This window comes from Metopolophium dirhodum, chromosome 1 (genome assembly GCF_019925205.1).
Source record: "Metopolophium dirhodum isolate CAU chromosome 1, ASM1992520v1, whole genome shotgun sequence".
Classification (NCBI taxonomy): Eukaryota; Metazoa; Arthropoda; class Insecta; order Hemiptera; family Aphididae; genus Metopolophium; species Metopolophium dirhodum.
Genome location: NC_083560.1, coordinates 118892820 through 118918010, shown reverse-complemented (window position 1 = coordinate 118918010; position 25191 = coordinate 118892820). Strand labels below are relative to the sequence as shown.

Here is a 25191-nt window from a genome sequence, read left to right as displayed (position 1 = left end):
AAATGTTGCCAAATGTATAAATAATACTTCGATAATGTGGTAATATAATGATATTATAATGTTATTAATATAACAACTATTATATCATTATAATGTATATATACTATATATCCGAGCGTATTATAATTGTATCATTTTATAAATAATTTCTGTTTTTAATACTGCTCAGTTTCGAACACCTGTTAAGTTAGTTTATCCTATCATACAATTTATAATCGATATGGGCGTCACACAACATGATGGCAACTGTTCGTTAATTTGTCCGGAATGGTGTAATTTTTGATATTATGAGTTACAGTGACGTTCAAATGGTTTTGCGAAAATAGTAAAGGTTCTGAAATCGTGTTCCTACCATATTGAGAACCCCATATATTGCACGCAAATTGGTCCAAAATCCACTTCCGTTATCACAATTCCGCGAACGACCGCGACGCAACCACTTGGAACTTGCCTGTTATACCGTACTTGTTTACCTAAGTTTTGTCCTAAAATTAAATTTTCTGTTTTTTGGTAGGTTGTGTGCTCAACAATAACTTCTATTCTATATTCTATCAGAGTGTAATAAAATAATAATTGGATAATGACCAACATATTTTTAGATAAGAACGAAATTCATTAATCATTCAGCTGGGAAATATGAAAAATATTATTTTGTATACGTGTATAAAAAAATTAATGTGAGGTATACCTGATACCACGGTTATCTCAGGTTGGAAGACGAGATAAGAATTGTGGCCCCAAAACGGTGTTTTGATGAACTTAAGCGCTAGTAGTCACGGGACCATAATAATAATTATATTATATCGTTATGGACGGGAATTTACAAAATGTAAATCTTTTTCGTCATGTAAAAATTTAAATATTAATTGTAAACAAGGTTATGGCGTAATAAAATTGTGGAAGAGTTAGTGGGACAATCGCCCACTAGAAATTTTGTTTTATGCAGTTATTTATAACGGTGGTGGTGAGGTATAAAGAACATTACAAATTACAATATTATAGTATTTATTTTACTATTAATTGATTTTGATTTTTTTTTCTATAGTGGCTAAATAAAGATTGATGATCAAAATACAAACAAAATAGGTACATTAAATTACTTAATTAGAAAATGTCAGTACCTTTATTTTAATAATTTAATTAATCTACAAATCAATGATAATTAGTTCCCTGAAATAAAATACATAAATTATACTATAATATTATAATTTCATCACACTGTTTCTAAAATTTAATTTTCCTATTATTTATATACACTGTCTTATAATAAACTTATTACATTTTCTTCTCCTTCGATATCTCTCAATTATACAGAGACAACAAATGTAAGTGTAATTGTCTTCACGTATTTGTATAATATATTAAGAGGATGTCAGCGCAATATTTATTTTCTTTCAGAACCACAAGCAACATATTAGCTAAAACGCTTTTACCTAAAATTGTTTTTTATGATTTTGAGTAATCTTAAAGTAAAATTACCTATATACAAAAATTATAGAGAATAATATTTTTGAAGGTATGACATAATCAGTTTAATTTTTTTTATCATTTGACTTTGTATTCGACTATCAAATAAAAATAAAAGTTTGTTATTTAAAGATGTTAAAAATATTTAGATCGATGTATCATACCCTCAAAAATATTATTCTCTATCGTTTTTGTAATAGGTTATTTTACTCGAAAATTATTCGAAAAAAAAAACGATTTTTCGTAAATGTGTTTTGTCTATAAGCCAGACTGAGAAAACAAACAGTGTGATGACACCCTCTTAATTAAGTATAAAAATCAGGAATTATCACGGTGGCGTGCTCAGGGGGAGGAAGATAGGGATTATACCCCCCACCCCCGTTGTCTTTATTTTACCGACCTACAAAAAACCACTTATTAATTATTACAGCTGCATGTTAATAAGAGTCATTAATTTTTCCAAATTATTAATTTTAATCGTTGAGTCAACAAACTTGAAATTTAATACGAAGCTCCTAATATATTCTTAAAGTGGAAAAATATTAAAAATACAATCACAATTTTTTTTTATAAGCATTTAGTTCGAATTTGGACAAATTACATAAAAATCACGAAAATGTGCAAATTATTTTGAGTTAGAAATTCATAAAAAATTTTATCTAACTATCTTGTAATATTTTCTATTTTGTAGTTAAAAATGTATATATATTATTATATTAATAATAACAATATAAGTATAATATAAAATATCCTAGGCTGTCAAACCACCTCTGCTCAGAACCGTTTTTTGCACACATAATATATATATAATTGAATTCAAATTTACAGTCACGCACTTGTAGCCTACTGTACAGCAGAGCCGATTTCCACTTACCCGCTTTTTTCGTTTATTTAAAAAAAAAATGTTGTTGTCCCCCCATTTTAAATTTCTGGGCACGCCACTGGGAATTGAACATGTTCATAGAGTATCGTTTTGCTTACTGATTAAAATACTAAATAGCTAATTTTTTATGTTCACTTAATAATGAAACGACTTAGCTTTTAAAATTAAATAAAATAACTACCCACACACTAATATACAATTATACAAAGGCTCAACAATATTTAATAGTAATTAATACATGAAAACAATGTTACTAATACGAAAAAATACGTAAAAACCATTATATAAACAAGTGTTTGTAATCACTTATTCGTTAACCAATGATCCCGTGACAGGCAGCGCTGTTAGTTCGCATGCACGCCACGCGGGTCAAAACTCGCTATAGAGAATTATACACCGATTCCCAACCTGAGTAGATAACCGTGCCTTATACCTATATTTACTGGAAAATATTACGAATGATAATAGAATGGATACCAGTGCGAGTGCTAAGGCATTTCCAAAATAAAGGTACTCGCATATTGGTCACTGATGCAATATTGCTGCGGTGCATCCGTTAAAAACAATACCACCTCAATAAAATTCCAACGCCGAAAATGTGAATTTTTTATTATATGAATATTTATAAAACAATGAATGCGTCTTGTTAGAAAATATGGTTACTACAAAACCTACAAAACTTTTGTTTTATTCGGACTTCAAACAGTTACTACCTCTAAAAAATTAACCACCTAGCGTCATTGCCCCATTCCCCCCCCCCCCCCCTCATCATAAGTCTTAACATGTCACTGCCATGATAGGAAATGTTACACGAGTTTAATTGTCTGATCACCAGTATCGATAATTAATGTGTGCCCGTTCAATCGCTATCCGAATATACATTATCCGATTGGTACATTCATATTACACAATTAAATCATTTTACGGTTTATTTTATTTTTTATATTTTTTTAGTTTTATATAATTTTTTATCTCATAATAATATTCATACCTAATTAATTGATGGTTTTGAAATTTACGAGGTTTAGGATTAAAATCTATACCACTGGCCGGCCGCGGGTTGGACGCTCTTGCTTAAGACCCATTGGACTCTGTAAATGTTAAAGACCAAAATATCTATGTACATATTATTATTAAATATTTACATAATAATTTCAAGGATAATACAAACAATAACAGCGTGCTAGAATACTATCGAACATATAATTATTTACCTTTTATTATCAGAGTTTATGCACTAAATAGTGTACACTACCTACACTCATAAATTATTTTGTGTGTGGTTGACGAATAAAAATATGACATATTCGTAGTGATATAATATAATAAAAGTTAATAAATATAATGTTAAGATTGTAGAAAGTTTGTAGTTTGTACTTGGTACCAAAAAAAAATCGTCAACTAATCAGTATCCATAATTTAGAGGTATTGAAAGCAGAGGTTTCACTGTATATTTAATTGCATTATTTCATAAGATTTTTACCCAAATTTATTTTGTTAAAGGTGCTCGACGATTTTAATATAATATCTAATATTCAAATGTATAAATTCAAACACGGCGAATCATTATAATTTATAAATAATTATGTTTCCGAAGAATTTAATTTCGATACATATTATGTACATAACTATATTATAGCAATTGACAACGATGTCGTAAATTAATAAAAAAATTACCAGGTAGGTGGACCGATCGGTAACCAGACCGATAGGTAACCTAACCTATTTAGAGATTTTACGACTTCAGTCATAAAAGTTTTAACCTACACCCCCCCCCCACCACCACGTGGTGATGGGGGGCAACAGTGTCGCAATCAGGATTTGTTCAAGAAAGGGGTCCAAAAAAATGTATTTAACTACTGTTTTTCTGTTCTTTTCCTGAGTATAGGTACATTCATTTCTTAATAACCACAAATTGCAGGGTTTAAGGCCAAAAAATTATATTTGTTATATTTTAGATTCTGAGCGGAGCGATGAATATATTGATTATACGATGATGTGTGTTTTTTATTCTAATTTTTCTTTATTTTTGTGTCTGTCATCATAGTTTTGGTCAGTAAAACTGCTTCGATTTTCTTCAATAGTATCTTGTTTGATGGGAAAGTGAATCTAGTTGGTGCATTATGGAGGAAAATTTTTAAAATCTCAATAGTTTTAAAAAGCGCTGGGAAAAACTGTATAAAAATTATGGAAAAATGGGGATTTTTAAGCAATATCGGTGTTTGACAAAATCGATTTTGGTTTTAGGTGTAATTCTAAAACAAACAAACGTATAAACAGGAAATTTTGACTGGTGGTTTGTATTTGCATTTTCTATACACTATGAAATTTTTAAAAATTTTTGATGTGTATTGAACTGTTTTGGAAAATTTTCAGTTTCCAATTTTATTAATCTTTTTTTCTATGAATGACAATAAAACTTTATTTGTTGGGTAAAAAAGCTTGAAAATTTAATACAAGGCACCTACAATATTGTTATAATGACATTTCAAAAATATTAAAAATCCGTGGTCACAGTTTTTTTTTATAAGCATTTAAAGATCGAATCTTAACAAAATACGAAAAAAACACGAAAATTATTACCAAATTATTTTGAGTTGAGGATTCATAAACATTTTTCTTTTTAAATCTAAGGTTAGAAAATTTAATACAAGATTATAAATAAGTTTGTCTATCTTTATCAAAAAAAGAATGTCCACAAGTAAATCAAATTAAATTTTTATGAGTGTTTGTAGTTCATATTTTTATAATATTGGATATTCATTCGATTTCTCATGTAAGCGATTTTGCTATTTTGTTGTTATTCAAAAACGAATAACAGTAGATACATGGAAATTTTATTGAATGTTTATATTTTCATTTTCTATACACAATAAAATGTTGAAAATAATTTGACTCGTTTTGAGCTGTTAACGGTCAGTTTTCAAGTTTTTTAGTTTTTTTTCCATAAATATTAATATCATTTTTTTGTTGGGTAAAAAAGCGTGAAAATTTAATATAAGGCTCCTGATATATCGTTCTAATAGCAGTTGAAAAATATTAAAAATACATAGGCACAATTTTTTTTTATAAGCATTTAAAGTTCAAATTTTGACACTATTTACCAAATTTATAATTTATAATTTATAAATTATTTTGTAGTTAAAAATGTATAAAATGTTTAACTTTTATGGCTAAGGATTGAAAATTTAAAACAAAGCTCCATGTAAATAGGTGATATATACATTTTTTTATTCACAATAATATCATCAATTAATATACTAGGTAATATCATAGGCTGACGGAGTTTTCGCTCAGAATCGTTTTTCTTATACAATGATATTATATCATTGAATTCAAATTTAACACCATCCATTACAGTAATCCACTTGTAACCTACTGTACAGCAGACCGAAATCCACTTACCCACCTTTTTTTAGTTAATCTTTTATTTTATTATATTTTAATCTACCTATTTGCATTTGTTTATATGGCAAATTTATTCTCTCGGTAATTTCCGGGATTTTTTATATTGGTGTACAAATTAAACTATTAATTTTTATTACACCTATGGTGATCGTAATGAACGTTATTTGGATGATAATAGTTGCTAAAAATGACGCACGACGGTTTGTTTGTCCCTCTACAGTTACAGCTACTGTACTAGGTACAGAAAACTATTACAGAAACGTTGGTGTTTCAATATCTTATGACAAACTTTCTAACAGAATGTAACAGGAACGTATGTGTTGATCGTGATGGCCGTTCAGCGAGTAGCTACAAATGCTGCCGCGTATCGTCGCAACAGCCGCCGAGCCGCCGCCGCCGAAACTGAAGAAAAGTAACGATTAGACCATGAGTCCCTGGTTACTCCAGTACACTCTTTTTAGATTTAGTTCTTATGTTTTGTGATCCGATCAACTCGATCAACCAGAGACGCCAAGGCAACGCGGCGGCAGCGGGCTAATATCAGACTGATTAATAATAATAATAATAATTTCGTTGGTCTGGTTGATTTTGGGGTTGATCACAAAACATACGAACTAAAATCGAAAAACAGTGTACTGGAGTAACCAGGGACTCATGGTCTAATCGTTACTTTTCTTCAGTTTCGGCGGCGGTGGCTCGGCGGCTATTGTGACGATACGCGGCAGCAGCTGTAGCTACACACTCAAACTACTTGTCTAACTACTATTATCACACATATACATAATATTATATCTCTATTCTTATTAATCGATCGATTGTTAATAATAATCTTAATCATTGGGCCACGGCTGTTTGAAATAAAAAATACGGATACGTCTAAAGTATATTAGAGACGCCACAGCGACGCGGCGGCAGCACGTTCATATTATTATCAGACTGAACAATAATAATAATAATAATAATAATATTGTTGGTCTGTGATTGGGATAGTAAAAACGTATGAAACGTACGAACTAAATCGAAAAATAAAGAGTTGGAGTACCAGGTTGATTTACTAATTTTTATCGCACCTAAGCTGATCATAATGAACGTCATTTAGATGATAAAAGTTGCTATTATACCATGAGGTGATTGTAAGGACCGTTATTTGGATAATAAAAGTTGCTAAATACTACGCGCGACGGTATGTTTGTCGTTGAGCGTGTAGCTACAGCTGCTGCCGCGTATCGTCACAATAGCCGCCGAGCCGCCGCCGCCAAAACTGAAGAAAAGTAACGATTAGACCATGAGTCCCTGGTTACTCCAGTACACTCTTTTTAGATTTAGTTCTTATGTTTTGTGATCCGATCAACTCGTTCAACCAGAGACGCCAAGGCAACGCGGTCAGCAGCGTTGAAAGAGACACTACGACGCGGCGGCAGCGGGCTAATATCAAACTGAACAATAATAATAATAATAATTTTGTTGGTCTGGTTGATTTTGGGGTTGATCACAAAACATACGAACTAAAATCGAAAAACAGTGTACTGGAGTAACCAGGGACTCATGGTCTAATCGTTACTTTTCTTCAGTTTCGGCGGCGGTGGCTCGGCGGCTATTGTGACGATACGCGGCAGCAGCTGTAGCTACACACTCAAACTACTTGTCTAACTACTATTATCACACATATACATAATATTATATCTCTATTCTTATTAATCGATCGATTGTTAATAATAATCTTAATCATTGGGCCACGGCTGTTTGAAATAAAAAATACGGATACGTCTAAAGTATATTAGAGACGCCACAGCGACGCGGCGGCAGCACGTTCATATTATTATCAGACTGAACAATAATAATAATAATAATAATAATATTGTTGGTCTGTGATTGGGATAGTAAAAACGTATGAAACGTACGAACTAAATCTAAAAATAAAGAGTTGGAGTACCAAGATGATTTGCTAATTTTTATCGCACCTAAGTTGATCATAATGAACGTCATTTAGATGATAAAAGTTGCTATTATACCATGAGGTGATTGTAAGGACCGTTATTTGGATAATAAAAGTTGCTAAATACTACGCGCGGCGGTATGTTTGTCGTTGAGCGTGTAGCTACAGCTGCTGCCGAGTATCGTCACAATAGCCGCCAAGCCGCCGCCGCCGAAACTGAAGAAAAGTAAAGATTAGAACATGAGTCCCTGGTTACTCCAGTTCCCTGTTTTTCGATTTAGTTCGTATGTTTAGCGATCAACCCGATCAACCCAATATCAAACCAACCTCACAGACCAACGATATTATTATTATTATTATTATTATTATTATTCAGTTTGATATGAGCCTGCTGCCGCCGCGTCGTAGTGTCTCTTTCAAAGCTGCTGACGCGTATACGCGTCAACAGTTTATTCCAATAGTCCTACGTTTATATACGCTTTAATTAAATGCTAAAAAAAAATGGTTCAACTTTCATAGCTAAGGTTTGAAAATTTAAAACAAAATTCCACGTATATAATAATATCATTAAATATACTTAGTAATATCATAGGCCAACCTATTTTAGCTCAGAATAGTTTTTCTTATACAATGATAGTATATCATTGAATTCAAATATAACAACATCCATTATAGTGACCCACATGTAACCTACTGTACAGCAGACCAACATCCACTTACCCACTTTTTATATACGTATTTAAAGTATAAATATTGACAAAATTCATCAAAATCTTGAATATTATCAAATTACTTTGTAATTTAAATAAATACAATATTCAAGTTTTATAGCTAAGAATTGAAAATGTAAAACAAGAATTTTTATGAACTATTCATTCTGTTACCAACCTAATCTAAAAAATATATAAATTCAATTATCTTTTATACACATTTTTAGTTCAAATTTAGTTTTAATTTTAATTAATTTTAGTTATTTTGGTGTAATTATATCATACAAATAGTATTCGTGGGTACCTATATGAAACTATTTTAATATTAAAGTGAGATATGATCATAGTAGATTTTGAGTTGATTGATGAATGTATTAAAATATATATTATTAGGTAGATATATTATTATTTTATTAGTATTTTACAATGATGTGTGTTTTTTTTTTTGTTTGGTAGATATACAAAGTAAATGATATAACGTAGAAAATTTGTATTTTCATATTTTCTAGTGATTTTTAGTTGGTAAATGTCAAAATTGAAAATTCCTAATTTTTTCCAAAATATTCTGGGAAAACAAAATAAATTTAAGGCAAAACTCAAACTGTGTCACCAGAAATCGATTCTGTTTTAATGATGTACCACAAAAACGAATAATTGAATAACAGTAGATACTTGATATTATTTGCAAATGTTTATATTACTTAGCATTTTCTGTATATGATAAAAATATAAAATATTCAAAATATTCTGAGTTATACATATAATATTATAGACGATTAACATATTACATATTCATTTTTTTTCAATAAATGCCGATTAAAAAATTTGTTTTAGTTGGTCAAAAACCTTGACAATGTAATGCAAGTTTCGTATTATAGGTTGGTCAAAAATTAATTAAAAATTATCGAAAATATAATGACAAAAAATTTTTTTATAAGTATTTAAGGCTAGAATTTTTACAAAATTCGACATAATTGCAAAAGTTTGCATACTTAAAAATGTCTAAAATGATCATACCAATGATTTAAAAATGCAGTAATTTACGGTTCCTTAAATTTAGTTCATTATCAATTAAAATATATCAAAAATACATATTCACAATTTTTTTATAAGCAATTTTAAATTAAAATGTTGACAAAATTTAATTATAACATCATAATAAGCTGACAGAACATCTTTGCTCAGAATCGTTTCAACTTTGTATTTATCATTTTTGACAGTTAATTATTGAAATCATATTTGACAACTAGGAATCTATTTTTGTATACTTGACCTTGACGTCGACACCTATACGACTTTTATTATCTATAATAGTATAAGAAAACGTAATTTTTTTATATATTCCGTTATCTATATATATAAAAATAAGTGTACATTTTGAATAAATCTTATAACTCAAGATCTACCAGACCGATTTTGAATCTCATGACATATTAAGATTGATATGTAGATGGTTTCTGTGAAGTTTGTACGCTGTGTGATAAGTGGTTCCTGAGTTATGGTATCACACCTGGCAACATGGCCAAAAAAACAACAGCGTCTATAAAATTTTTTTTTTATCTATATATATAACCCATAGCAACCATTACAAAACAAAAATTACTATCGTAAATCTCAAAACTCCTGTTTGAGCACCTATCGAGGGTGATCACTTCCCTTTTTAAATTAGCTTATGACACTCACAAAGAATGTGGCTTTGTATTGGTGAAAGAATTTTCGAAATCGGTTCAGTAGTTTCGGAGTTTATCCCAAACATACAAACAAACGCTATCATTTTATATATTAGTATAGATAAAAATGATTATTTGTGTGTAGATTAGACCTCTGGGAAGAAGATAGGCTAATTTAAAAAGTGTTAAATTTGTTTTTTTTTTATTCATCGGATTTTAGTACGGTTGCGTTAGGCTTTTGTATTAATTGATTATATTAATCCTCCGTAGGTGAAATTAAGTAAAAATGATAAACTTGGTACAATGTTGATACTTTAGAGCTAAATCATACACTTACGTACAAACAGCACGGGGCCCGCGATCTACCGCAGGTAGATTGCCTACCTGATAATATACTGCTGCGAATCAGAATTTTTATTCCGGGCAACAAAAAAGTTAAGATAAATTAAGAACACCATACACCATACACCGAATATTAAATAACGAATTGAACAAAGTTTGAGTCATATAGAATTGATACATTTAACGGGCAACGAAGTGCCAGCGGGTTCAGCTATAATATTATATTTTCCTAAATATTATCAAGTATCTTCGAAATTGCCAAAACCTTGGTGTTTACAATAGTAGTTAATATTTATAAGAAAACCAAATTACTGATGCTACTAAACGCAGTTATGAATTTCCATTACAAATAGATAATGATATAATATATTATAATATTGAACAATATTAGTGTAACTGTGGACATTTATATATCATTTTAAAAGTTAAAAACCATTAAATTATACTTAATATTTTGAGAATATAATAGATAATATATTGACTAGGATATATTAATTAATTCATTTTAAACTCTTTATTTAGCCTCAGCATATCGTAATGATAATTAATATTATTGATAAAAAAAAAACATAATTTTTGAGTTCATAAAAATAGTAGTATTGGCCTGCTAAAATAAATTGTATTATTATATTATGTCCTATACTACCGTGCGGCGGCGGTGCTGTAATATTTTATAGTGCGTTGATAGTCCGTATACATTGCACTCGATCTAATTTAATAAATTATTATTATTATTATCAATTACGACTGCGGGCAGTGGAGGTGACGAGATAATAATATATAATACCTAAGAATAATTGCTCGTAGTCTTTACGCCCTTTTTTTAGTCTCGGTACCTACCAGGGTCCCATTATGTGGACGGTTAACTTAACGCGGTTCGTAAACGGCCACATAGCGTGCCATCATTGCACATTCAACGACTCGTCGCGCGTCTCCGCAGTTAAAAATTGTATTAAAAATAAAAATAATAACCTAATGAATAATACAATTGAGTACTATATATACTATCAATACTCAATGATAATACGCACTTTTAGCAAATATTGTACATAGTATGCACATAACAATGTCGACACATAAATGCAAATTATTATGTACGTTGTGTACATTCAATATAAAATTATAAAATCTATCTCTCTCTATCAATGGCAAACGAGTAAAATATACAGTTCACAAACACACGTATTTGTGGTAAAATGTTACAAGGTCATAATATTATTATATTCTCTCGCCCTATTTTCTAAGGGATACGACAATATTATTATCGACCGTGTTTTGTTTGTATCCTACTTATCAAAAGAACATCTTCAACAACATAAAAACAACATGTAAAACAATATGTTTTTATTTCACTTAAAGGGATATGCATACTGACTAAAGAGCCAATTTTCTATTTGTGTGCATGCGGGTCGTGTAAATGTGTGCGTAGTGTGAGTGACTGTGTGTAAATAAATAGCGAAGCGCACCCGCATGTGCACATGTCAGTAACACAACATTTTACACGCTATATTACAAGTGTGAATTTTAGTGAAACACTGAAACTTAGTTTCATATTTCCAATAATATAACTTACTGAGTGACATTACAGTATGAACACCTATTATACAAATTGAAGAGAATAAGTTTATCTAGGCTTGTATAGGAGTCGATTTTCGATATTTTATTTTCAGTCCAATATTTAACTCTTAAAACTTGTGATATTTTACTTTTTCAATTTGAAATATTGAGTATAGTAATTAAAATATTTAAAATTGAATTTTATACAGGCATAAATTAACTTCGCTTCTACAATATTGATAATAGGTGTATTTACTCTCAAACCGCTCAATAACCCATATTATTGGAAATACAAAAGTACATTTTAATAGAATTTTTGAATGCTATTCATACCCCTTAATAATATATTGCGTGTTTGAATTCAAAATTGTGTAAAAAAAAATATGGGTGTATAATGTGGGTTCACTTACATGATTTTATACAATTGGTATAATAATATGCGTGTACTATATTATAGGTAATACTTTAATAACAATAAATGTGAATTTAAAAAAAAAATGTAATTTAAAAAAAAAAAGTATTTAAAAAATAATATTTCATCATTTTAAACGTAGTTTATTATCGTACGATTTTCTTGAATAAGATGACCTAGCGGCGATAAGGAACAAATATTTAAGTAATATTGTTATAGAAATAGATATAAATTAAATTACAAGTAGGGTCCAGATTTAAATGTTTTAAAAATTATCAAAAAATGTCCTTAAAAATGAACTGAAAACTCCCTAAAAATACCTTTTCAAAGCTAAAGAACGCGCTTAAAGAATGACTAGCATTTTTTTTATAGGTATGCAACAATGCAACTATGCAACTATGGTTTAACTTTCAGTATTTTTAACGGTTCTTTATCTTAACTAACAACTATAATTTTAAAAAAACCTATAGGTTTAGCCACACACATAAAAAAACAGTAAATACCCATACATTACCAATAAAGTAAATAAAAGCCATCGTGATATATCTCCAACTGATAAATTAGTTGTTATTTGTTTGAGTAAGACACAATAGTACACAACGCATCCGATAATCGCTGAAGATAAATAAAGACGTTATCGCTTTCATATATAAAACAATTGACATTAATTGGTAAAGAAGAAAAATAATTTTTAAAAATAATGTATAAACTGATATAATGTTTAAAATGTATAATAATTAAAATATTCAATTTTAAATGAACAAATTTAATTAGGAGAAAATCTTCAAGAACTCTTGAGAATTAATAATTTATAAAATAAAATATTTTTGTAAGTTTGTTTTACATATTTTGTATATTAAACAATATTGTAAATGTTTATTACCTATGTATAGTATAGGTAACCTAATAAGGTTTAATTTAGATGTAGCATTAAAACTCTTTAATTTAAATGACAGACAATATGATAGCTTCAAACGTATATCCATATACCTTTTAAGTTCATTAAATTTCCAAATATATAATAATTGTTTTTTTGCAAATTTGGCCAACAACATTTTTATCTGAATTTTTCCAAAAATTATCCCATACTACAGAACGCCGCCTGTTACAAGGTTGCATTTAAAAATAAAATAAGTAGAAACTGGTGTTGTATATCAATGGTACTCAACCGCCGGTCCGCAATTAAAATAGTACCGGTCCATATTGTATTGGAAAAATTCTACTTTTAATGTTTTTTTAGAAGGTTAAATATATTATATATTTATCAGTAGGTACCTAATATTAATCCTACTATAGCAATAATATTTGTTGACAGTATTATTAGTATTTGATTGCTTTTTGATTGCAACGTTGCGTGCGTTTTTGTTATTTATTAAATGATTCTATTTGCACATGCAAAAACCTGCGAAAAACTTTTTTGGTACTAGGTAAGACAAAATAATATAAAATTTAAAATCGTATTTATCTAATAAATTGTATTAGATACTTACCTATAAGTACTAAGAATGTAATATGCAATGCAATGCAATAACAATCTAAAAATATTATTTGTTAAATAATATTATTTGCGGGCGGGGGTCTAGGAGTACTGGACCCCGTCCCCCACAGGCTAAAATATAAATATTTATTTTATATTATATACGCAGTATACAGGGTTATTTGTATTCATATTGGCTATTTTAAACATATTGAAATAATATGTTGAATTATAATTTTTAATTTTTCAACAATAATATATTTATAGTTTTAATAAAATCGTCCACAGTACCGGTTATTCCCGATAATCGGTTATATTGGGATTGCGATGATAGGTTTATTTTTCCACCATTTACTACATATTTTCTAAAGCAGACAATTACAATACATTTTCCGAGGATTTCCGTTATTTCATTGTTCATACTATTTAAATGTATAGGTAATAGATATTTATTTGATCATCGACAGTATTGTTGACGTTCGCACTATGATAGACAAATATGAAATATCAAGAGTAAGTACTAACTACTAAGTAATTTGTTTTTCAATAAAATTTCGTCTAAAAAACAACCAAACATTCAATATTTTTTTCTTAAACCTATTGAAACGTAAAATAATGTTCAAACTAATACGTTAATTATTTATTGAAAGTTTATCAAATAAAATACCAGTTTAGCCTGATGATAAAAGTACTCGTAAATACCTGCAAGGGCTGGGCCGGCCCTACTCAATCGTCAAAAGCTCATACGGAGACTGGGCAGGGCCAGGCCGTAAATTGATGGTTCTTGCAGGTCTAAAAATTAAGTAGTACAAAAAAACAAAGACTAACGATGATTTTTCCAATCCATTTTTGCCTTTAATTCGTAGTAATTATTATGATATTAGCTAATATTGCAACGAAATTACGAAATACTTTCACAAAATTAAGAAATGTCATACTCAATAAAGTCTGGAAATAAATTATAAATTTTACAAAAAAAAAAATGATAAAAAAACACACATCATTGTAAAATCAATACATTCATCGCTGCGCTCAGAATTTAATACATACAATACTTGTTTTTAATAAAAATAAAAATAATAGGTATGTAGGTAATAATATAAATTATATTATATTATTTTTCTGACCCCCCAAGTAAAATATTGAAAATCCGAAACTGAATTAGTTAGAGTGAAAAATGTAAATTATGCATTGTACCTACTATGTAGATACTAGCAATTATTAAACTTACCTTAACAAATTGTTGCTTTATACCATTTGAAGATATTGCAAAGTGTAAAGCGCATCGTACAAATCACAAATCACAATTAAAATTAATTCACAGGTCATAAAAAGAAAAATGAAAATATGAAATACACAATGACAATTGACAATACTATAAATTATAATATAATGATAACCATTCACAACTCCACGACCAGCACAGCAAGCTTACCTAATAATATTGTTGTTGTAGCCGCCAACGCGCTGATAATAACGACATGGAAAAACTCTAATAACATTATATAATTTCTAATAATAAAGTAGGATTAGCAAGAATAGTGTTGTACGTGGAATCACCTCACCACCACCCACCCTTCCATACGATTATTACCCATATTATATAGGTGTATTAAATATAATGAGGATTTTTATCAACATCCCAAAATGACTTATTAACATCGCAATGTGATGTTCCGAAAAAGTTAAGATTGAACGTTGTATGGATGTGATAAATTTATAATTAAATGAGACAATTAAAACAGACCTTAAAATGTCCTATTAACATAGCAATGTGATGTTCCGTATGCAACACAAAACACACGTCGCAGAGATGTTAGGCAACAACGAATGTTTAGTGGGAACTGGCACGTGCATATCAGACCGAATGAAGGGAAGACAGGAAAATAAAAACTAATAATAAATATTCTTAATAAACATAATTGGACCTATTATAATATTAATATAAACGCATGTACCCATACATGTATTGTATGGAACACATATATTTATAGACTATAAATATTATAAACTGATGATTTATTAATACATATCATGGTGTGTAAATTGTATAAAATATAAATAATATAACGAAATATTAATTGACATAATAATATGTGTGTAGTTCTCTTTCTCCGTACTATTTAATGTTAATACATTCTGACATTCTGTGTTGCTGTGTTTCATTTAAAGAGATTAAATACCGAGAAAACCTAATGGAAAAATGAAAGAATATGAATAAAGGTCCCCACACACTGCAGCGGTGATGGTTGGCGGTGGCGGTAGCAGCTACACAAAATGAGGGGGCCGGGGACGTGGAACTCAAAAAGAGTCCGGACACAATTTTACCGGCACCGCCAAGACAAAAGAATTTTACCGCCACCGCTGCAGTGTGTGGCGTCCTTTATTCGATTGAAAATATTTCGAAAGTATGGGCGAGAAGTGCGAAAAAATTAATCGAATAGGATATAGGTAGATACTATATAGGTTCCTTATTATTCTCATCATGTATATTATAATAACCTAGTAATAGTATAGTAATTAGTAATTACTAATTTTCATTCTATTGTTTTATGTTTTAGATTTAGACATTACTTTTAAACATCAGTCGATTTAATTTTGTGAAAATCACTAGCTGATTAATTTTCTCTCGATTATTTACTTCGGTTAATTTCGATACCGAGAGAATCACTCGAGAATTTCTTAAACAATCGAAATAATCGATCAAATTCGATTAAAAAATCGAGTACTCACTAATTTTCATCTTCAGTGTGGACGTAAAATTTAAAACCTTGGGAGTTGAAGAAATAATAAATATATTGTTTTAACAATCTAATATAGGCAGTAGTTTTTATTTTATATGAGATAACAAATAAATTAAATGTTTATCCAACATTGAATATTTTTCTAATTTAATTGTTTAAAAATTAACAATTAATTATTTTTCAACTCAATCTCAACGTGTGTACAAGTTTTAACATTGTGAAATTCTATGTGGGCTACAACATCAAATTAATTTGTATACATTTGTAGTACATGGTCATTACAAATCCTGAAATAGTAATTACTAAATTTTCGATTTAAACATAATATATCTTACCTAATTTTCATATATTAATAGCCCTGAGCAAATACGACTTTTGGATCCTGAGAAGTATCTGATGACAATGACTACATCAACTGATAATAATTAGTATTTAAAACTATAAAAGATAATTTATTTGTATGAGGGAGGTCACTTTGTACGTCGGTTCATTTTATTCTGTGCATTCATCACTTTGTATATTATGTTCCATTGTTTAAATATAAATGTATAACATAATCAGTTTGAAAAGCAATAAAATCGATAAAAATGTTTATAAAAGTGATTTAATATTCGTAACATACGGTTTGGTTAGTTTATTTAGGTTTATTTTTTTTGATTCCAATAAACGGTTGATTATATATAAACCAGTGATCTCATTAAGCGGAACTCGTTGTATTAAAGTATACTATATGGTGTAACAATTAGGTTTGACAAAAAAAAAAAAAAAAATTGTCACAAGTTAAATGTTTGACAAAAATAATAAAAATTATATGGGTAATAAAAATTTAAGAAATATTATATCTAGTTATGTTGGGAAATTCCTAGAAAATTTACCGGAAAATTGCTAACACGTTTGGGCCCATTTATTAATACATGATTGGGCACAAGACATGAGTAGCACAACCGATAGCATTACGATTTTGAAGTTTTACTTGTATTTTTAATTTAAAATGACTCACGGTATCAATTCAAGTATTTCTGGATCGTACATTTTCGTACGAACCAAAATTTGTTTTACAAAATGTGTACAGTGTACACAGTGCATATTTGGAAAGAAAAATAACAAATAAATTAAGAAAAGGAACCGACATAAATATAATTAATGTCCATTTACAAAAAGTTTTTAAAAGCACAGGGAAAAATAAAATAAAAATAAATTTTCGACAAAATCGACTTTGGTTTTGGTGTAACTTTAATTTGTTTTTGACAACATTTATCAATGTAAATATTTAGAATGATTTTGTAGTTAAAAATGTATAAAATGTTCAAGATTTATAGCTAAGGATTAAAAATATTAAATAAGGTTCCACGTAAGTAGGTTATTCTGTAACCAAAATATCTAAAAAAATATAAAAACGCAGTTTTTTTTTATAGTTATTTTATGTTTAAATTTGGACGAATTTTATACTAAGTAACCAAGATTTTAGTTATTTTGTTGTAATTTAAAAATATTATTGGTAGACATATAAAACTTTTAGAGTATATTATTATATTTTATAAATACACAATGGCATTTCGAAATGTAATTTTTTGGCGAAAATAAATTTTACCTACTGTTGTAGACTAATGCCTATTACTAAAATTAATTACTTTAAAAACAATAATATCCTAAAATATATCTACTTATAGTAGGTTGTCCGTCTTCGCTCAGAATCGTTTTTCGTATACAATGATTTGATATCGTTGAATTCAAATTTAACAACATCTTATTATAATATACAATTATTGAAATATAATAATATGAATACAACTTACCGGCTTAATTTATATAATTACAACATTTACAACAATAGACATATTGTATAAAATATCCTACTCAGACAAAGCATACGGTTACCAGACGGTATTAAAATGATTTACTTTAATCTCAGTATTATCCTTAAATGTACCTACTTATAGTTATATTATATACTGACCGTCTGACCGTCTCCGTTCAGAATCTTTTTACGTATACAATGATATTATTATATCATTGAATTCAAATACTATACAGCTGAGCGACAACCACTTGCCCACCTTTTTTGGTATTAGTTATATATCTACTGTCTGTACTCTGTGTATCATATTTGTAAGTATAATAAGTGTGCTCATTTGGGGTGCGCTGACCGTAGTGGTTATAATATTATTGACACAACAACAGCTGCTGGCAAGAGTACGACGTGATATATTGTAAATAATATATAATATATATATACCTGGTATATAGCAATATTTTAGCATTGTATTATATATATTATATATTACAGTGTGTAAACGCTAATTGAAATCTCAATATAATATATTGAGTGTTTGTACACTGAGCCCAGGTGTAGAGCCCTGCAATTTTAATTCTGATTCCTATGAGTATAGTTGCGGTTGTTATGACATAAACACACATTTTTACGGCTTTTGAATTGTTTCGACTTAATTAGACTTGCGCATGCACAGTATCATTTTTTTTTCTTAAATGGCAACCACCTATTTTAACTATTAATTATTTTTTGCCTAATTTTTTTTATACATTTTGGTAGTTTTACCTACTTCCTAAGTCCAAAATTAACCATGTTACAGCCAATAAACAGAAATATTACAAAATGTGCACAATTTTCATTTTTTTACTGTTCGTAACTCTGGAAATAATTATTTTAGAACATTTTAACATTTTCACCCCTACTTATTTAGGTGATATTTAGATGATACGTAAATAAATATGTTTTTTATTTTTTATGTGTAGCTAATGGATCTATTGGAATTTTTTAATACTTAATAATAAATGTAATTCTTATTTAAGTTATAAGTTTATTTAGTTATTAGTTAATTTAAGAAATTAACGTATTTATTCCTACGAATTCAGAATTAAACAAATCGTCATAAGATTTACTCTATATTATAGGCAGTGATGTAGTCGTAATTTTTTTACTGAGTATACGTTTTAATGTGCTTGATATGTAAACGTGGGGGCTTCTCCCCTCCCCCCCCCCCAACCACTATATATACTACGCTATTACTAATGATATATTTATAATTACATACACTTTACTACCACCTTACCGCAATTGAGTCTCTATAGTTTACAATCATACTCCTAAAATATATGATTATACATTTAAATTGTTTATGATTACCTATGTTAATTTCTTAACCCCCCTATCCCAACTTCTTTTTAAGTCAAAAAACCTAAATATTTATTAATATTTATAGCCTCAAATGTATACTCGGTAGTATATAAATTAGGTATCACAACTTTGAAAGACTAAAAATAAATGAAAACATCATTTTTTGTAGATCAATTGTTATATTTATGTAATTATTGTGTGACACAGTGTAGGTACATAAAATAATATTTTTTGACAAAATTATTTTCAGTAATGCATGTGACCGTGAATCTCAGCGTCGGCTATCGTTATCGATAAGCTTATAATTTTAGACGTATAATATATATATATAATAAATAGAAATCCATGCAATGAAGTTAAAAATAGATGTGTAAAATGTAAAAATAATAACAGTTCCTAATGAACATGATAACAAGGAAATATGTTTGGTATTATTGATTATTCGTTAATACTATTTATATTATTGATTTATAGCTATACAGTATACCCGTATACCTGCGTATCACAGATTATATTATAAGTATACGCATCAACCAAAAACTGGAGACGTCGTTATACGCCGTATACCCGCGTATACGCCCCACTACATCACTGATTATAGGTCTCATAAGACTTCATTGGCTGCTTATACCACTAATATAGTAATATGTATTAATTATGACTATTATGAGGTATTATACCCAGGGGCGGATTTACCCATAGGCCACCAAGGCACGTGTCTAGGGTGCAATTTTTTAGTTAATTTTTACTTTTTAGTCTTTCATAATTTCATAATTATATTTAAGGCTGAGCATTAACGAGTTAAAAGTTTAAATTAAATCAAAACGTTAAGTTAATTAACTCGTTACTTTTTTTTCAAAATAACTTTTTGAAGTTACTTTTTTACAATATTAACGTGTTAACTTCAAGTTAATTTTATTTCAAAAGTATCTAAATTAAGTTAATTTTCGTCCGAAGAATAAAGGTCCCCACACACTGCAGCGGTGGCGGTGGCGTTAAATTCTATTGTCTTGGTTTTACCGCCGCGGTAAGCGGTGAAATGTGTCCTGCATCAATTCACCGCCACCGCCACCGCTGCAGTGTATGGGGACCTTAATGCAAATTTTTGAATGGGTTTTTGCTTTGATGTATCATTTTAATTTCCCCAGTATATTTCTTGAGCGTAAAAAAAACTATCTAATAATGTATATTATGTGTCTGGAATTTTTTATTTTTGCAAATTAGCAAATTTTAACTTTACATTAAGTTAAGTTACTTTTTTTTCAAAGTTAGCTCTTAACTTAACGAGTTAACGAAAAAAATACGAGTAACTTTTAATTCAACCTAACTTTATTGTTTTAAAATAACTTAACTTAACGAGTTAAAAAAAATCGTTAACATGATCAGCCTTGATTATATTTACCTAAATTTATATTTTATATTAATTTTTTTTTTGTATACAACTTGCACGACACTGGAGAATGGTCACGTCGCAGTAACGTTTCAATTTATAAGCTATAATAACCTTGCCGTTTGAGTTTAATCCCGCGAACGGCGCGCGCCACCACCGCTAGAGGTTCGACATAGACACTCGACGAGGCAGTTGCCGGCGTTGCCTATGTTAATGCATGGGAGGTGGGTGGTATAAGGGTGTGCGGCGTGAACACATACGATATTGTGAATGGCGCATGCGCAAAACGCCAGCCAAGGCATTCAAATATACTGCCTCGGGCCGCCGGTTACATTGTATACAGCCGCTCTACTAGCTAGGTGAGGGACAGCTCGCACAATGCTTAGCAAGTAAATTATTTGATATTAAATGGAATGTCCCGCCTTACCCCGCACCCGGCACCACAATAAATGTGCGCGGGGGCGCGGCCACCAAACTAGTCTATTCTTAGAATACTGGAATTAATTCTCGAAATCAGATGTCTTAATAAAGTGATTAATAATAATAAACATTGCGACGACGGCACAGTCGCCGACTCCTGCATAGTGCATACTTCTCAGAAATCTGCTAATCGATTACGATTATAGAGACTATATAGAGAGCTCACTACTTTAATCAGTACCTACCTGGCTACCTATAAGAAAACATCAATTATAATATTAAAGATTAAACATGGGAGCACGCCAAGGGCGCTAGTGTTGTAGTGCCTAGGGGCGGAAAAATGGCAAGTCCGCCCCTGATTATACCTATATATTTTGTTCAACGATTTTACGGTACGAACGGCCTAATCCTGAAGTTCACCTCAACGAAATCATCACTGACTAAAATAACATAGGTACATTTTATATGATATTATAATATTAACCCAGGGCTTCTCAAAATTTTTCTCTGTGGTTTTTAGTTTTTGTCATCAATACGTACCAAAGTAATTCGACGGTGCACGTGCAATATACGAATGTTTTTATTTTATTGTGCTGTTGAAAAATTGTAGTCTTAGGATGACCTTCGACCGCACATGGAGATTTTACCGTACACAGTATAGTGTTGAGGTGGGTAAATGTACTATAGTTGTACGGGACATTACCGACGGGGCGCCCCAAGGAATGTCGTACAAAAATCCTGTCTAAATGAAACCCAAATGACGATAAAACTAACAATACTCGGCGACATAGTAGATAGAAAGTACCTATATCAAATAAACTGTCTAAATATTTATTTTTTTTTGTTCTTGCAAGTGAACCGTGAAGCCGTGAAGGTCTTCTCCCCTCGACCCTTCCTAACCATCTACCCTAAAATGAACAAAACGCGTTTATAAAATAGTTCTTACATTCGTTTCTCTGAAGGGTGTACAAGTCGCTAATAATATTATCAGATCAATAAAATTAAAATTAAAATAGTTGTAAGAATCTGCAATTATATTTGGGAGCGGTTAATTTTTTTCTATACCTCTACCCACCACTGGTGGTACCTACACTTACATCGAACAATGTAATAGGTGTACGCCTAGGGGGTCCTAGAGAGTCGCACCGGGCTCTGAAACTGAATATCACTTTATCTATAAATAATCATATTAATATTGTCCCAATAGTACGCAAATTTCGACCCGATTTAGAATAATATATTATAAAATATTATAATATAATAATATGTTTAGTTATCGACGAAAAACAAAGCAGCAGCAATATTATACACGCTTACTTATTTTAATTGGCTTGAAAATAAATAAATAATACTCAAACATATTTTATATTCTTAATTATTTAATTATAAGAAAAATTAATCAGTACCACTATTGATTATAAATACTAGTAGTGGTACCACGTAGCCTTACGTAAGCCGTACTTGGAAAATTGTTTATCGTCGACGACGACCGATGATGGTACACAACATAATATTATAATAGCTATAGCCTATAACATAGTATAAAATATAATATAATAATGTTATCTTGCTGTCGTCATTTAATTATTAACGAAAATTATAATACTCTTTTGTATCGAACTACGAAAATAATGTCGATACAGCCCACAAATCACAAAAGGTTACAATATGAGCAACCCGCATAACTTACTACGCACGACAATCAACGTGTTAATGACAAACAATGAGCAGCTGAATTTATCATTGTTATTTTGTTCATCTTCAACACACGTCGCTTCGATCAGGTTACCGCATAGTGCGGTGTATATTAACTATTGTGTATTTGAATTACCTACATAAAATAAAATATATATTTGACCGTGGACTACGGAATATGTGTACGATATTTTAATATCTCGACATGATTATACGTCCATATTATGTTCCCGGTAGTCGTTATACACGCATAATGTAACGCACATAATAATAAGCATTGAAATTTGATACGTTAAGCGTATCTTTTTACTCTATAAATATCCGAAATTAACATCATTTTGCATCAAACCAAATTTCACATTTATCCGTGGATTACAACATATTTTCTGTGTTAGAATCATTAAAATCATTTATATCTGAATTTTACAAACAAGACTGATATAGGAATTTTTTTTTCATAACCATTTACTTATCACCAAAACCATACTGAATACATCGTATATTTCTGTATCATGTATATATTGTTTATACCTAAGTAGGAAGGTAGGTACCTACAAATTGTGTGTCTAATATAAAAATACAAATTGGATTTTATTAGCTTATAATATTATAAATACAAATTTAGATATCTAACAAGACCCAGGCGTGGATCCAGGGGGTGGGCCAGGCGGGCCAAGGCTCATCCAAAATGTTCAAAACAAATTATATTGATTTTAAGTATCGTCATCCAAATTACTGTTTAAAAATATTTTTTGTAAAATTTAATTAATTTATTAACAAAATATAAATATAAACATTTATTTAAAAAAAATTATTATTTTATCTAGGTATAGTTGTGATCGTACACTGAAAATCACAAAACTACAGTATAGTACGTATCGGTAGGTACCTTCTATAATAAAATATAATTTTTCCCAGTGATTAACCTATGTACTATACTTGCATCAAAATATCGATAGTCATCTGTCAAACGCCGATTAAAATCCTATAAGAAATAACTAGTGCACGTGGATAGCCGACTATAGGCACCACCGATCTCATATCCAAATTGTTAATATTGACACACGGCCAGAGGCGGCTCCAGTGACATGGTTAGAGGGGGAGGGGGAGCAAGTCATAATTTTCAGACAATTTCAGTAATTTTTATTTAAAATTTTGTTTTTAAAAGTACCTATAAAATTGTTTAGAAATACAGATTGGGGGGAGGGGGGTAGGAGCCTCCCTTGCATACGGCACACGCGTGCTTGTAATGTTATATTATGTCTGTTGTAAACTTTTGAAAATGCATCCTTACTGTGATCAGTTTTTACCAATTGGCAATTACCGACGTGCCGAGAATGCACGCAATACGCCAAATAGACAAGTGTTATTACTTATTTATGATGTTGATATAGTTATTAATTAAGTCAAACCTTCATATTTCTTGTTTATTTAACAAATTTTATATGCAAAATATGAGTAATATACATTATGCATAATTATAAAAATCCACACATATTATTTTCTAATTGAATAATTTAGATTTGTAGATGAAATAAATAGTGTAATTAGCGTTACAGTTACAGAAAAAAAAAGAAAAAATGTGACAAATTTTTTAGGACAAAATCACGAAATAACTAATTACAAAATAAATGAGAAGTCAATACCTACTTTTAAATAATTGATAATATCCTTATCGAAAATATTATCAAACAGAACTAATTGAAAGCTGCAGTGCCGGAAGTGTGTAATCAAAAATTAAATGTCTTTAGACTTAAATAACATTTATGAAATTATCAAAGTTTTCTACGGACAACCAATATTTTGAGAAGTTTAAAATACAATGTGATTTAGGGAAAAAAATGTTTGTTTCAACATCAAACTCTATATAAGTATACATCTTAAGGTTGTCGGTGCCAGTTTTTCCAGTTCTCACAAGCCAGTAGAAAAGTCGTATTTCGTTAA

The 25191-nt window shown here is 29.7% G+C and overlaps 1 protein-coding gene across 1 annotated transcript in view; it reads right to left on the bottom strand.

Moving 5' to 3' along the window:
- Positions 1-15258, bottom strand: part of LOC132933649 (uncharacterized) — a 47473-nt gene extending 32215 nt beyond the window's left edge. Inside the window, exon 1 of the transcript XR_009662917.1 lies at positions 15094-15258. The gene's annotated coding sequence lies outside the window, so the exon portion shown is untranslated. The remainder of the gene's footprint in view (positions 1-15093) is intronic.
- Positions 15259-25191: the final 9933 nt, after the last annotated feature.